The following is a 15,436-nucleotide window of genomic DNA, read 5'->3' on the forward strand; positions in this document are numbered from 1 at the left end:
TGGTTAATTAATGCTGAATAATAATAAGTTATCCCAATTATGCATTTAAGCACAATACAAAAATAATGTGACTTGCTCCATATGATATTAAGCAACATGCATTTGGTCGCGTTGTCTTAGATTGCATGGGAATATTTTTAAACTCTGGATAAAGTTAGCTGGCACGCCCTTATAGGGGGACTCTGAATGGATGCGCGGCTGCCTTCTGGTACAGCACGGCAGAGAGCTGTTGTTGCAGCTACATGGCACTGCTGCACTGCACGGACAGAGAGGTGAAGGAAGATACATCGCCAACACGAGCCGCCTCGGTTGTCCAAACGTCCACTTCTCCAGGTGGCAAGTGATTCGGCTCACGTACTGCGTGAGCAAACGAGTAGAGAGATAAACAGAGAGAGAGAAAGGCAAAGGAAAGACAGGTAAGTTAACCAGAGATTATCTCCGATTGGCTACCCTGTACTGGGAGAGGGGGCAAAGGGATGCGATAAGTGAAAGAGAGCAAATGATTTGAAAAAATGAAAAAAAGAACATGTACACACATACAAATGTACACACAAGACAGACTGTTTCAGGGGGCACTGTCACAAAGTTTGTGAAGGCGTTCGTAGTGTTACACAGTGTCGCCGTTCAATGCTACGTCACACAGGGAACAGTCACAGTTTGTCATAAATTCCCCTGTCTTTTAAGTACCACAGCAGCGCCTTCATAGCGAAGCGCGTGTGGCTGATGAAGGAGATGACCTGCGACTTCTTCCTCTGTCAGAGCAGGCCATCGCTGACCGGAGGAACAACGCCCGTGTGGTCATGCCGAATGAGCTGCTGGCGCGATCTCCACTCGGTGGTCCGGCAAATTGTTGAGCGCCTCCTTTGCGGCAAGCAAAAGTACGATACAGGCCGCCTGATGGTGGGCGGCAACGTTCCCCCAAGCCGCCCAAATTACGGCAGTGTCACATTGGTATTCGGCATTGTTGGTGGTATAACGCGAAACGTAACAAATTAGAAGTTGGTCTAATGCATATTCAGTGTAGATCTTGGAAATTTTAAAACGCTTATAAACCACATTAAATTGACTCTCAATGTTTTACTAAATGCATTTACTTTATAACTTGCTTGTGCATGTAAATCCCTCGGTGGAACGACAAATGAGCGAAAGAAGGCACCGATCATGCATCAAAGCTATGATTCGGTGGGCTCCAGTTTTTCGACAACCCAAGAGGCAATGCCCAAGAGCTGATAGCCATCCAGAGTGAATCTAGATAAAGTTATGAAACTGGATGCGTGGCAACGGGCAAAATTTGTCTTGGTACCATTAGTTCTTTCATCTTGGGCGTCACAAGAGCTCGTAAAGATCCCGAGTTAAGCCAAACTCCACTCATCTTGCATATCACTCCTGGATTCAAGACCGAGCCCGACACTTCAACGCGCTCAGTTTACGTGCATGGAGTGCTTTGTGCCAATTAGTCGCCTGTGTACACGAGATGCAAAACATTACAGGCAAGAGCGTGTTTCATCGTAAAAATTGGCACAAGCATTGTGATTTAAGCAATGATTTTTTTATGAAAAGCAGTGAAGTGTGTTTATTTTCCCAAGTATAGGTAACAAAGCAATATTTATCGCCAGCAATAACTGAAACAAAAATGAAAAACTACTTTTGAGAGCTGCCACTGGTTAGCAATTCTTGATTTTTCTTCTCCTCTCCTCTCTTCTCCGAATGATCGTGGTATTTGCATTTTTGAATGTTAGGTGTCAGGTCATCCATAGACGTCTTGCACTTTTCTAAGGCATCCAGACATTTGCTTTGTGTCTCATACACAGTACGCATAGATGCCCACAATATGCAGCTGATCCCTTCTGAAAACATTTTCAAATATTGGGCTCAGCAAATGCTTTCGTAGTTGATATGACGAGCTAACAACAACAACAACAACAGCAGCAACAACAACAACAGCAAGAACAAGAAGAACAAGAAGAAGAACAACAAGAACAATAATGATAATAATAAAATATGAATATTGATATATACATAGATATTATACACATACGTATATCATATGTAAACTGTTTAAACAGTATTTCATAGGCAGCAGGCTATCCTGCTCTGGTTGAGTCTCTCCATAGGGTTACCAAAGGAGCAACAAGTTTTTTTAAGACTGACAGCTGAGCGGGAGACGCGCGTGCATTCGTAAATCCTTCTGTGATGTATTCGTGTATGACACATTTTATTGTAACATAATCAGGTCTTTATTTTTGCATGTTCACACATACAAGCCAGATTCAGGAGTTCATGTGCTGAAAGTTGGTAGAAGGGTGTGCTTAAGCCCTGTCTTTAGACTCAATTCGCCTTCTAATCAACATGTGTCGCAAGAGACAGCAACAATTATTGTCCCGATTCTATTCCAATGTACAGTTTTTAATATGCAGTTACACTCTTAAGAGTGCTGCAAGCACTAGCCTTGTCTTGAGGTTCCGTACAGTTGTAGCTTATGTACGGTAATATTATTTCATGTGCACGCACCTTTACTACAAATAAGGTTACTGGAAATATGGCAGTCTGACCTTTGCTTTTTTTTCCTGTTCGGAAAAGCAATGAACAACAGGCACTGGGGCATGCAAGTGTGAATAGTAAAGCGATTTCGAAATTAGGTGAATAATGATGCAATAGCCCATGGAAATTTCAGTCATATTTGATTGGTGAGTTTTGAAATCTCTGTGCCATAGCCACCGACTACGGCGCCCGAGCCCCCTCCGGAGTTCTTTTTTTCTTTGCGGGGGGGGGGGGGGGGGATGGGGGCTGAGCCTATCCCGGTGATGCCGTAACCTACCCCAACTCCCTCTTAATCTGTCGTTGCAAGAGTTTTGTCATCCACATCATTTGAGGCTTCTTTTGACTTGCCTCAACTTTTTCGCTTAGGATTTCGCGGTGGATAATAGCTTACTGCATCATTGTTGGTGTGGACATGCATGAATTTAAACTGATACTTCGCTTTATTACTGCAAATCCTGATATTATGAGAACACGCGCATTAAAAGTACAAGCGGCGGCTGCCTCAACCGTATTTTCTCACTTGTTGGTTAAATTTCCACTGTAAACATCATGCACATATACAATACATTTAATATATGCACAGGACAAAGTTTATTGTACGCACTTCGATGGGGGCGAAATGAGAAAACACCCGTTTACTTAGATTTAGGTGCACCTTAAAGAACCCCAGGTGGTCGAAATTTCCGGAGTCCCTCACTACGGCGTGCCTCATAATCAGAAAATGGTTTTGGTACGTAAAACCCCATATTTCTTTTAAAATTTATTGTATCTTGAAAAAGAACTATGTAGCCAATCAACAAGTATTTCTAAAGATACAGATAGCATATGCCTAGAGAATGAATATGTTGCTGTATGTTCACCTCACTTCATTATTGTCACGTGTAGTGACGTATAAAGAATACAGTAGCAATACTGTGCAAGACGAAACTAACTTTTATTGGGCGAACCTGTGCCCACAAAAATAGGCTACACCTAAAGAACGGCGACAACAGCGAACACAGTCGGCGATCGTAAAAATCTGATCAGCGGGTCAAGCGCGTCGGCTTTTGTACATCAGACGTCGAATGTTCCAGAGTGGTCACTGGGACCCGCTTGCCTTCCACAAAGTCCTACATTATTCTCGTCGTGCAGGCATGCAATCAGATTACACAACGTTCGGTCACAGACAGAGGATGGAACCATCGATAACCTTCGAGAAACTTCCGATACATGCAGGCGTGTACTGCGCTGTGCGATAACAATTGTTGGGCGGTGAACCGTGGTCGCCTGATAAAGATAGGCAAGTACACGTGTCAATATGCTCTTCCTGCTTTTGTGACCCTGAACAAAACCTATTAAATTTATAGACCCCTTCGGCAGAGTCTTTCATCAACGCCGTGTAAAATGCCCGTGAATTATATGTGTCTCATCATCGCTTCTCTTTCCAGTAAGGAAAAGTAAGGACTAATTAAAAAAGCACTTTTAATAATTTAGAACATTTATTAGGGATGGAAACGTCACTTGCACGCAGAAGTAATAAATATATACAGATTGTCCCTACTAACTATCGTGCACGAAGATTATAAAAAATCTCAGTGGCCTTCCACTCTTTGAAGAAGGATGACCAGCGAAGCTGTGTACGTGGGCCCCTTAATGGCAAACTGCACCTCCGCTGCGGGTCGGCCCGGCTTTGCACATTCTTCGGGATCGGCCCACGTGAGGGGAGTGCTTTACTCCTGCTACACCTCTGCCGCGGGTAGCCCCGCATTGCACTATCTCCAGGATCGGCCCACCTATAGGGAGTTTTTTGCTTACCACGCCAACGACACGAAAATTTCCTTTCACGGTAGAGATATACAACTTCCCTGTAAAAAGCAATGCATTACTCTAAGAAAATCTAGTGCATATTGTTTCCAGTATAGTGGAATTGCTGCCAGTTTTTGTTTAGTTACACAGAATTAATTAGGTAATTGAAATAATTATCTAAGTCGGGAAGTACTATCCTTATTATCGATGTGCCAATATGATATTTGTAGGCACAGCCAAGCGACGTCTAACTGCGGTATCGTAAGCACTTTACTAACTGCGCACAATTTTTTCCGACTGAAGAATCATCATCAGCCTGGTTACGGCCACTGCAGGGCAAAGGCCTCTCCGATACTTCTCCAACAGCCCCGGTCATGTACTAATTGCGGCCATGTCGTCCCTGCAAACTTACTGATCTCATCCGCGCACCTAACTTTCTGCCGCCCCCTGCTCCGCTTCCCTTCCCTTGGAATCCAGTCCGTAACCCTTAATGACCATTGGTTATCTTCCTTCCTCATTACATGTCCTGCCAATGCATGCCGATTTCTTTTTCTTGATTTCAACTAAGATGTCATTACCTCGCTTTTGTACCCTCATCCAATATGCTCCTTTCTTATCCCTTAACGTTACACCTATCATTCATCTTTCCATAGCTCGTTGCGTCGGCCTCAATTTGAGTAGAACCCCTTTCGTTAGCCTCCAGGTTTCTGCCCCGTAGGTGAGTATTTATTTATCTATTTATTTATTTAAAAACACCTTACAGGCGCTGTTGGGCATTGAGTAAGGGGGGCAATGTAACAAAGAACTGTTAAGTACAATGGAAACAACTCAAACATAAACCTAAGACAACTGTACAGTGGCTGAACTAAAAGCAAAACAAAGCATAGCATGATCAAGCATAGCAGATATATAAAAGAAAGGAGATTATGTAAAAAGCACGTACAGGCGTTCACGAAATATTTTACGATCAGTTATCGTGACGATATCATCAGCAAGGCCATTCCAGAGGGATATGGCACGAGGTACAGCAGATAAATTGCAAGCAGTGGTTTTACCAAAAATGCGCTTGAAGCTAAAATGATTCTGTAATCTTGAGGACGTTCGGACGAGGGTTTCGAGAGGTAATATGCATGGTTTATCGGAATGAGCATATTTGTGTAATAGACAGAGCAAAGCAATCTTGCGGCGGATATCTAGGGGCTGTAAAGAAATATCGAGCTTGATCTGCGTTATACTTGACTTTCGATCAAAATTCCGAGTTATATATCGGGCAGCTCTGTTCTGGATGCGTTCCAGCATGGTTATTAAGTATTCTTGGTGTGGTGACCACACAGCGGTTGCAAATTCTAATTGCGGGTGTACGAATGTCAGGTATGCTAATTTACGCACGTCAGCAGATGAATTTTGCAAGTTGCGCCTCAGAAAGCCAACGGTTTTAGATGCGGTTGCGCAAATTGTAGTGATATGCGGAGAGCAAGAAAGGTTACTAGTCAGGTTTATACCAAAGTATTTGTAGGTAGTGGTACGTGACAGATTCGTGTTATTTATGGTGTATGTGAATATGGAGCAACTGCGCTTGCGTGAGAACGATATATTATTACATTTGAAGGGTTAGCAAACATTTTCCAAGTATTACACCAGTCGGTAATAATGTGAAGGTCATGCTACAAGGCGGTATGAACGTCAATGGAATTAATTGGTCGGTAAACAACGCAATCGTCGGCGAACAGTCGTACGCAGGAGGAAATGTTTGAAGGTAGGTCGTTAATAAATATTAGAAAAAGCAGAGGCCCCAACACACTCCCCTGCGGTCCACCAGAGGTGACCTCAGTGATAGGAGAAGTACAATCGTTAACAACGGTAAATTGGCGACGAAGCGACAAAAAGTTTCTAAGCCAAGAAAGGGTTAGTGAGTCGATACCTAGATGAGATATTTTAGAATTGAGCCGGCAATGGGCAACGCGATCAAATGCTTTTGAACAGTCCAGGAAAATGGCGTCTATTTGTTGACTGTTGTTCATACTGCTGTGTAGATCGGTGGTGAACTCTAGTAACTGTGTTTCACAAGATAGACCTTTCCTGAAGCCATGCTGGTACTGTACTGGTAAGACAGTAAGACAGTACTGTACTGTACAGTACTGTACAGTACTGGTAAGACACAGGTATTATACATTTATCTCTTGAGGGATAATGGCAACCTGCTGTTCATGATCTGGGAATGCCTGCCAAACGCACCCCAGCCTAATCTTATTCTGATTATTTTCTCATGATCCGGATCCGCCGTCACTACCGGCCCTAAGTAGATGCATTCCCTTACCACTTCGAGTGCCTCGCTACCTATTGTAAATTGCTGTTCTCTTCCGAGACTGTTAAACATTACTTTAGTTTTCTGCAGATTAATTTTTAGACCCACTCTTCTGCTTTGCCTCTCCAGGTCAGTGAGCATGCATTGCAATTGGTCCCCTGAGTTACTAAGCAAGGCAATATCATCAGCGAATCGCAAGTTACTAAGGTATTCTCCATTAACTTTTATCCCCAATTCTTTCCAATCCAGGTCTCTGAATACCTCCAGTAAACACGCTGTGAATAGCATTGGAGAGATCGCATCTCCCTGCCTGACGCCTTTCTTTATTGGGATTTTGTTGCTTTCTTTATCAAGGACTACGGTGGCTGTGGAACCGCTATAGATATCTTTCAGTATTTTTACACACGGCTCACCTACACCCTGGTTCCGTAATGCCTCCATGACTGCTGAGGTTTCGACAGAATCAAACGCTTTATCGTAATCAATGAAAGCTATATATAAGGGTTGGTTATATTCCGCACATTTCTCTATCACCTGATTGATAGTGTGAATATGGTCTATTGTTGAGTAGCCTTTACGGAATCCTGCCTGGTCCTTTGCTTGACAGAAGTCTGAGGTGTCCCTGATTCTGAAGAATAAACGCTGCGAAATATGGCGAATACCACATGACTGCCCTCCTACCCGCATCATAAAGCAGCGCCCTCGAACAGGCTCCTTTGGACTTAGCGAGAATGAAATGACGGAACTCAAGAAAAAAATCACTGTCCAAACACCCCGTACGGGTGGTTAACCAGCAAAGCTGAAACGTGCGCCCCGTTGTTTATCACTGTGGTTATCACGACGGTTAATTAAACGACGGCTTGGTAGGCTGCCAGGTCCTCGGTACGCAGTTTCTGCTTGCGCTCGGCCACACGAGCCTGTTTTTGTCCCGGGCTACGCCGTCCCGGGCTGCAGCATCGGGACGGCGTAGACGAGCTTGTTCCTCTTTCTGCTCGCGCCGTTGCTCATCGAAAGCTGCCTGCTCCTCAACGGTACGTATGGCGAGTGGCCTATACCAATTTTGGAGCCGGAGAGAAACTGCTGCGCGCGTGCTCTGCTGCGACAGAGAGTAATGACGTCACTACTGGCGCAGCAAATTGCGCGCCTCCATTTTTTCGTCTTGCTTTGTTTCGCGCACGCGAATGGGTTTTGGCTGTACAGGAGTTTTTGGCGTACTGGCGACAGGCGGACTGATGGATGAATTGGCTAGCAATATACAACTTCGCTGTAAAACATCTTGATGAAGCTAGTGTCCTTCCTGCCGCGCCTCGGCCGAAGTGACATGTCGCGTTCTGGGTTAGTTGGAAACATGCTGTGATAGCGGTTATCTTAGCGTAACGCGCACGCATGGTTCTTTTTTTGCCACAAAACCTATCCCACAAAAGTTATTTGATAACGTGAGTTTAATTGTTTAAAGGTACCGTTTATATCGTTCCAGTCGCCATGTCTTCCTCTAATGAGCTAAAGATAAACATAATCCTTGGATTGGGAGCTGTAGACTTCAACAAGAGGAAGGCCGCCATTATATATATATATATATATATATATATATATATATATATATATATATATATATATATATATATATATATATAACATTCATGGAACTTCGGCGATAGGGAAAAGGCGCCAACTATCATTAGAATTGTTGAAAACCTGAGACAAGCCGGGAGCTTCAGGAAACAGTGGCGTAGGACTACACCTTTGGGTCCTAGCTTACGCTCAGATCTTTTATCATTTCTTGCCTCAAACCCTCATGCTAGGGTGCGGGTCGTGGCCGCCCAGGTGACAATTTCCAAGTCATATGTTTAGAGGTTTCTAAACGACGGCCTATCACCCGTTCCACCTTAACCAGCACCAATGCTTGGAACATAAGGACTTGCAGAATAGTCTAGTTTTCTTGAATTGGGTCCTCACAAAAGCCGATGAGTCACCGGACTTTGAAAGTAACATGATGCACACAGATGAAGCTAATTTTCACAGAAACACCCAGTTAAATTTACACATTCAGACTATTGGAATGATTACAATGCCCACTGGGTAAATCGGAATCGGTACCAGTAGCATTGGTCCTTCAATGCGGGGTGAAGAATTTACGCCGGTACTGTAATCCGTCCCATCTTCGATCACACACTGCCTGGGCAGCGTTACGTGGAAGAAATCCTTGAGAAGTGGTGGATGAGTTTCTCAGCGAAGTGCTGCTGTCACATCGTCCCCTTCTGTGGTATCAGCAAGATGGGTCACCGGCACACAGCAGCAGCCGTGCACGAAACTGGCTGGATGCTAGTTTTCATATGCAATAGATTGGAACACACGGGCCTGTAAATTGGCCAGCATGGTAACCTGACCTCTCTCCACTGGATTTCTTTCTTTGAGGTTATGTGAGGAGCGTGCTTGCATGATCGAGACGGACGTCGAATTAGCTCAATCCAATGATAACGGATGGCTGCTTTAGAATTTGAGTGTCGGTCATCAAGAAAGCCACCGAAGATGCGATAAAACGGTCTCAGTACAGCGTAGCTGCAGAATAGCTATTTGAACACGTCCTCTAGGCAGCAGCTGGTGTGCAACGGCGCTTACGAATTCACAAATAATAAAGAAACACTGAAATGTGATTGATTTTTTGTTGATTTTTTGAGTAGGGGTCCCGATTGCCAATTGGGCTCATTTACTATCACCTAATTAATATCTTGAGCACATCAGTTCTGACTTTTCTCAAAACGTAGGTTACTTCCCTATCGGTTTATTTCGCTATTTCTTTATGGCAAGAACCTGTCTTTGCATCAAGTATACACTCTCATGATAATCGAAACCGTCAGTTTCTTTCGGATTTTGTCCGAAGCAAGCTTCTGGCGCGAAATATACCTGCGCTCGCACTCTGTCGATGCGGTGCGGGCAAAGTCGGGATTTTGAAATATGCTATGCCTCTTACAATGTCGTTCGCTTTTCGAGCGCAGCCAGAGCGGCACTTCAGCCGCGTTATAAAGGGGCTTCTGTCATCAATGTGATCAGTAGGCCTTGTGAGACGGATAACAAGTGTGACGCATCCACAGGAAGGAATAGCTGCAAAGCCACGAAACCTGCTCTTTGTGCTCCTTCTGTACAATTATCAAGATGGTGCGCTGTCTCTTGAGGTTTGCAAAAGGCAATGCAGTTGCTTTCAATCAGCCTGTTTCACGGCGCTGCTTTAAGAGGTGGCTGGGAGGACATTCACGTGATATTTTTTTTTATATTTCCTGCCATTCGAAAAAAAATTACACGCATCAGTACGTCGCTGAAAACACAGCAGTTACACGTCATTTAGGGTTGCGTGGGAGTGCCTACAAATGCCTCATTGACACTTTCATAATTAGGAGAGTACCTCTTGAATTAAAAAAATTATTTGCAATTGTCGAATTAAAGTTTAGGAACGAAATCATTACTGGGGGCTACTCAGCTCTACTGGAAACATTGTGCACTACGTTTTTCTGGGCGTAACGCAACTGCTCTTTTTTGATGTTCTTGGTGCATTATAGTTGGGACACCCTGTATTATTCATTCTGTAACCGAAATGAGGCCAAGCCGGATTCACTTGAAATCTGAATGAACGACAGTTATGCATAGGAGCGCTTATATTCGGACTCGGAGGAAATAGAGAGAGGCTGTAGTTTCGCCGGAAAGGCGAAGCAGTATTACTGATAGCTAAGTGTACGACAATTGCACGAAAGATGACAATACCGAAAGACGCCTGATTCTTGGTGGCGGGAGAAGGCTCAGGCTGTCAAATTTAATTGCTGCCTACTACGAGGTCTTGTATATTTTCACAATAGGCCCTCACTTCAGTAAACTATTCTTGGAGGTCACACGAAGTTTCAAGTGGAAGACTTATAGACAAGACGTCAGGAAGAGAGATACGATCTCTCCAATGCCATTCACAGCGTGTTTACAGGAGGTGTTCAAAGACCTGGATTGGGAAGAATTGGGGATAAGTTAATGGAGAATACCTTAGTGACTTGCGATTCGCTGATCATATTGCCTTTCTGAGTAACTCGGGGGACCAATTGGAATGCATGCTCACTGACCTGGAGAGGGAAAGCAGAAGGGTGGGTCTAAAAATAATTCTGCAGAGAACTAAAGTAATGTTAAACAGTCTAGGAAGAGAACAGCAGTTTACGAAAGGTAGCGAGGCACTGGAAAAGGTAAGGGAATACATCTACTTAGGGCAGTTAGTGGCCGCAGATCCGGATCATGAGTCTGAAATAATCCGAAGAATAAGAATGGTCTGGGCTGCACATGACAGGCATTCTCAGATCATGAACAGCAGGTTGCCATTATCCCTCAAGAGAAAAGTGTATAGCGGCTGTGTCTTACCAGTACTCACGGACGGGGCAGAAATTTGGAGGGTTACGAACAGATTTCTACCCAAATTGAGGACCATGCAACGAGCTATGGAAAGAAGAATGATAGGTGTAACGTTAAGGGGTAAGAAAATGTGAGATTCGGTAAGGGAACAAACGGGAAGTAATGACATCTTAGTTGAAATCAAGAAAAAGAAATGGGCATGCGCAGGATATGTAATGATGAGGGAAGATAACCGATGGTCACTAAGGGTTACGGACGGGATTCCAAGGGAAGGGAGGCGTAGCAGGGGGCGGCAGAAAGTTAGGTGGGCGGATGAGATTAAGAAGTTTGAAGGGACAACATGGCCACAATTTGCACATAACCGTTAATTCCGGACCAGAAGAGCTGGATAAAAAGACACTGAGTAGTCCTAGTACCTGGAGGACATATGCCGCATAGGAAGTGGAAAATTATGCGACGTAGTGACGCAGGAACAGAAGGGCGAGGGAGAAGTTCTGCTGAGACAGTGCGCAACAAGGACTTGGGCGTGCATGGATAGGGTACGGGCCGTAGTCAGAGAGAATGGGGATTCTCACGGAAAGTGGCGAGTTATAATAGCATTCTGCTGTGAAAGCGCATGAACGGCGGTGTTGTCATCGCCTTTCATGTGGCGGATATCGGTTGTGAATTCCGAAATATAAGCAAAATGGAAGAGTTCGCATGGCACGCACTTTCATGAGTTGGTGCATAAAATATACGCGAGTAGTTTATGATCGGTAGCACGTAAACCTGGTATCCTTCCAGAAAATGGTGAAAGTGCTGTGTCGTAGTGTGGATGGCTTGTAGTTCTCGGCCAAAGGCTGCAGCGGGTTTCAGCGGGAAATAGCTTCCGAGAGTAAGAAGAGAAAGATTTCAACTCAGAGTTATTTCCCGGCTGTAAGATGGCTCCGATGGCCACGCTAGAGGCGCTGAAATTTTCGCTGCTCCTGCCACTAAAAGAAAGATGATCGTACAGTTAGGCCAACAAGTAACTGTACCACGAGAAAGAAAGCAGGCCGCCACAGTTGCAAAACCAAAGAAAATATAATACAGTTAGTGTAGAAAGAAAATAGGCCACTGCAGTTGCCGCATCATGTATACCATGCAGTCAGCCATACCATACAGTCCACGCAGGAGAGAAACACGTCAATAAAGTTGCCACGAGAAGTATACGATACAGTGGGCCACATCATACAGTCAGTGCAGGAAAAAAGGGAGCCACTATAGTTGCCCGCAAAAGGAATATGTTCTACGCTTAGTGTAGAAAGCTGGCCACCAGAGTGGGAGAAGACACACAGTCGGTGAAAAAATACGACACCACGCGCGAACCCTCCAGCCGCATAGCGCGATGGGCCTTGCGTTTGCAAAAGTTCGGGCCGTTATACAAAAGCGCAACCGCCACGCTGATGCTGACTATCTCGCACGCCTTCCTCTTCCCAGCACTAACTGCTTTGATGACAACTTCGATCAGTATCTTGCCGCTATTGACGTTCCGTTTGCTGACCTTGCTACTTTCGGCAAGCACAGCACGGCGACCATAGTTTGGATCATTTATTCGCTTCTCTAGTTAAAGCAAACGCCAAAGCTGTTTTCTGGTTAACAGCGATCTCCGTTAAAAGGAAAAAATATTCCGGCCAAGGAGTCCGTCTGCTTCTCGTCATTCTACAGCCCTAGCGCTCCCAAGTTTTTCGCGTCATGCATGACCATCCTACCTCTGGCCACATGGGCTTCGGCAGCGCGTCCCATCACGTAGAGGAAAGGTTCTCGCTCAAGACGCGACGCGGCACTGAAATATACGTTGCACGTTGCGCGTAATCCCAACGTAATAACCGCCCTATGACTACACCGCTAGTAACCCGCCGAGGTTGCTCAGTGCCTATGGCGTTGGGCTGCTCAGCACGAGGTCGCGGGATCAAATCCCGGCCATGGCGGCCGCATTTCGATGGAGGCGAAATGCGAAAACACCCGTGTGCTTAGATTTAGGTGCACGTTAAAGAACCCCAGGTGGTCGAAATTTCCGGAGTCCTCCACTTCGGCGGGCCTCATAATCTGAAAGTGGTTTTGGCACGTAAAACCCCACAATTTAATTTAATTGAACTACACCGCCAGTACTTCAACCCCTGCCACCTCCTCATTATCCCTTGGATATTATTGTCAGTATTCTAGGCCCAGTTCCACAATCACAAAGCGCCAAGTGACAGGTAGCCGCATGCATCGAGCGTCAGATGCACTACGCAGAAACTGCCACAATACTCGCTGCCACGGTCTTGCACGTTTCGCAGTTCATTGGCGCTTTCTAATTCTGAGCCATAGTGCTCTACCCGTCCTCATCAGTGAACAGAGACGTCAATGAGTCGCTCACGTCGTCGAGGAGACCTTCCGTCAGTCTGCCTGCCAGTGTCACCATGCCACGACATATCACCCACAGACCAATGGTATTGTGAAAAGAATGATGACTCGCACGAACATGCTATCTATTTATGTTGATTCTCAACACCAAAAGAGGGACCATGCTCCGTTACATCGTCTACGCGTACAACACCGCGAAGCATGAAGCCACCGGGTACCCCTCCATTGTATATTCTCTACGCTCGCTATCCTGGCAACGACTTTGACACTATTCTTCCTTTTACAGTGGACATGGATGCCTCGGTTGCCGAGTCGCTATGCCATGCAGAAGGGGTCCGTCGTATTAAACACCTAAGAACACTGGCATCCCAACAGGGATCGAAGACGCGCTACAACACTCGCCGTCAACACGTTTTTTACGCTAAAAGTAACCCTGTGTGAATGTCAACTGCGCCTTTAAGTCGGAAATTCTGATCCCGCTACTCCGGTCCGTTTGTAATTCTTGACAGCTGCAGAGACATTACGTATGTAATCTCTTGCCTCCCAAGTGCCTCCCAGTTGACTCACAACCAGCGCCTCAAGCATTAACACCATCGATTATTTGTAGATGTATTTTGCAAAGATATTTTTCGGCGATTCTGTCGCCTTGGTCACACCTTCACCATCGGCGCGTGCTGATTGGCTGACTGAGCAAAATCCGATGACCTAAGTGGCTGGTTGAGCACTGCGTTAATCTATTTGGCTCAACCAGCCAATTAGCATGCACCTTCCGGTGATACTATCGCGTAGGCGTCGCCGAATGTGAACGTCGCAAAATACGTCCGCTGATTGACTCACATATAGGAATCGGCTGGGAACAACAAAATGAAACGGGCTGATGGCAGGTAAACGAACAAGAAGTTAGGCTGCAGTACGAACGTCTGCGTAGAAGGGCTACCTTGAGCTATCATCGGCCATCAGTTTATAAACACTAGCCATCCTAACAATATGCCTATAATGCTTGATGTATAGTAAAAGAACGTAACGGGAAAGGCTGCCAGAACAGCAATATTTGGTTTTTCTCAACGGCCTTGCAGTGCCTTCGTTTGCCATCGAAGCTACGGACGCCCCAATGAACGGCAAGATACGACATGTTGCGGTAGTGTCAAAGTAATGGCGTATGCGCAAGTACGAGCTGTCTAATGGCAAGCGTTATCTCTAGAAGTTAAAGTTCAGCCTGAAGTTTGCATTAGAGCACTCTAGAAAAGCGCACTGATGAATGTAAATAAGAGAATCACGTTTTTGTTTTAGTTATTGCATAGTCAAGCATGAGCAAAAGCGCAGCGAAGGGAAGGAGAAAGAGAGTGATAGAAGCCTTCCTGTCACCTTTAACGCATCGCACATTAGGCAATATTTGAACTAGAATAGAAAAGAACAGCTGGATGAAAAAAAAAAACTAACCAAGACAGCAGACGCCAAGAAGTGAGTTTCAGGAATTCCGATTATTCGGTACCATTACACAGGAACGCCACACTCTGAGTTGATTTGACCTGAATTTTCCATTTTGTTGTACTCGTTTTTTCTTTCCACTCTCGACTCCTATTTTAATACCTTAAGTTCAAGAAATAATGGCGACAGTGTTGTTACTTAATCCTTTTACCTAATTTTCTATGTAGCAGGTGCTTTTCTTTCTATTCTTCGCGCTTGTAACGTCGACAAAATGTAAATGACAAAATTTTAGTACTTGCGAGAATGGTTGCTAAAACAACATCTTGCAGTAGAAGTTTGTAATATTAGTAGATGTATTTTGTGCCTACTCAACCTAAACACGGGAAAGCTGTGGTGAGTGCTTTGTATCTCGTTTTGCGCAGCGTGTACGTCTTAGTACCGTTCTTAGAGTATACACCCCTACACCATTTAATATGTTTGCCCCGTTTTTTACTTATCAAGTCCCACAACAATAATCGTCATCTATCTTGGCCGCATTTCTTTTCTTTAATGAAGCGAGTCCAGTAATTCCAGGTCACGAACGACATGTGCGCTATTAGCATGACATAGCATTTTTGACAAGAGAGTAGC

This window comes from Dermacentor variabilis, chromosome 8, assembly GCF_050947875.1.
Source record: "Dermacentor variabilis isolate Ectoservices chromosome 8, ASM5094787v1, whole genome shotgun sequence".
In the NCBI taxonomy this organism is placed as follows: Eukaryota; Metazoa; Arthropoda; class Arachnida; order Ixodida; family Ixodidae; genus Dermacentor; species Dermacentor variabilis.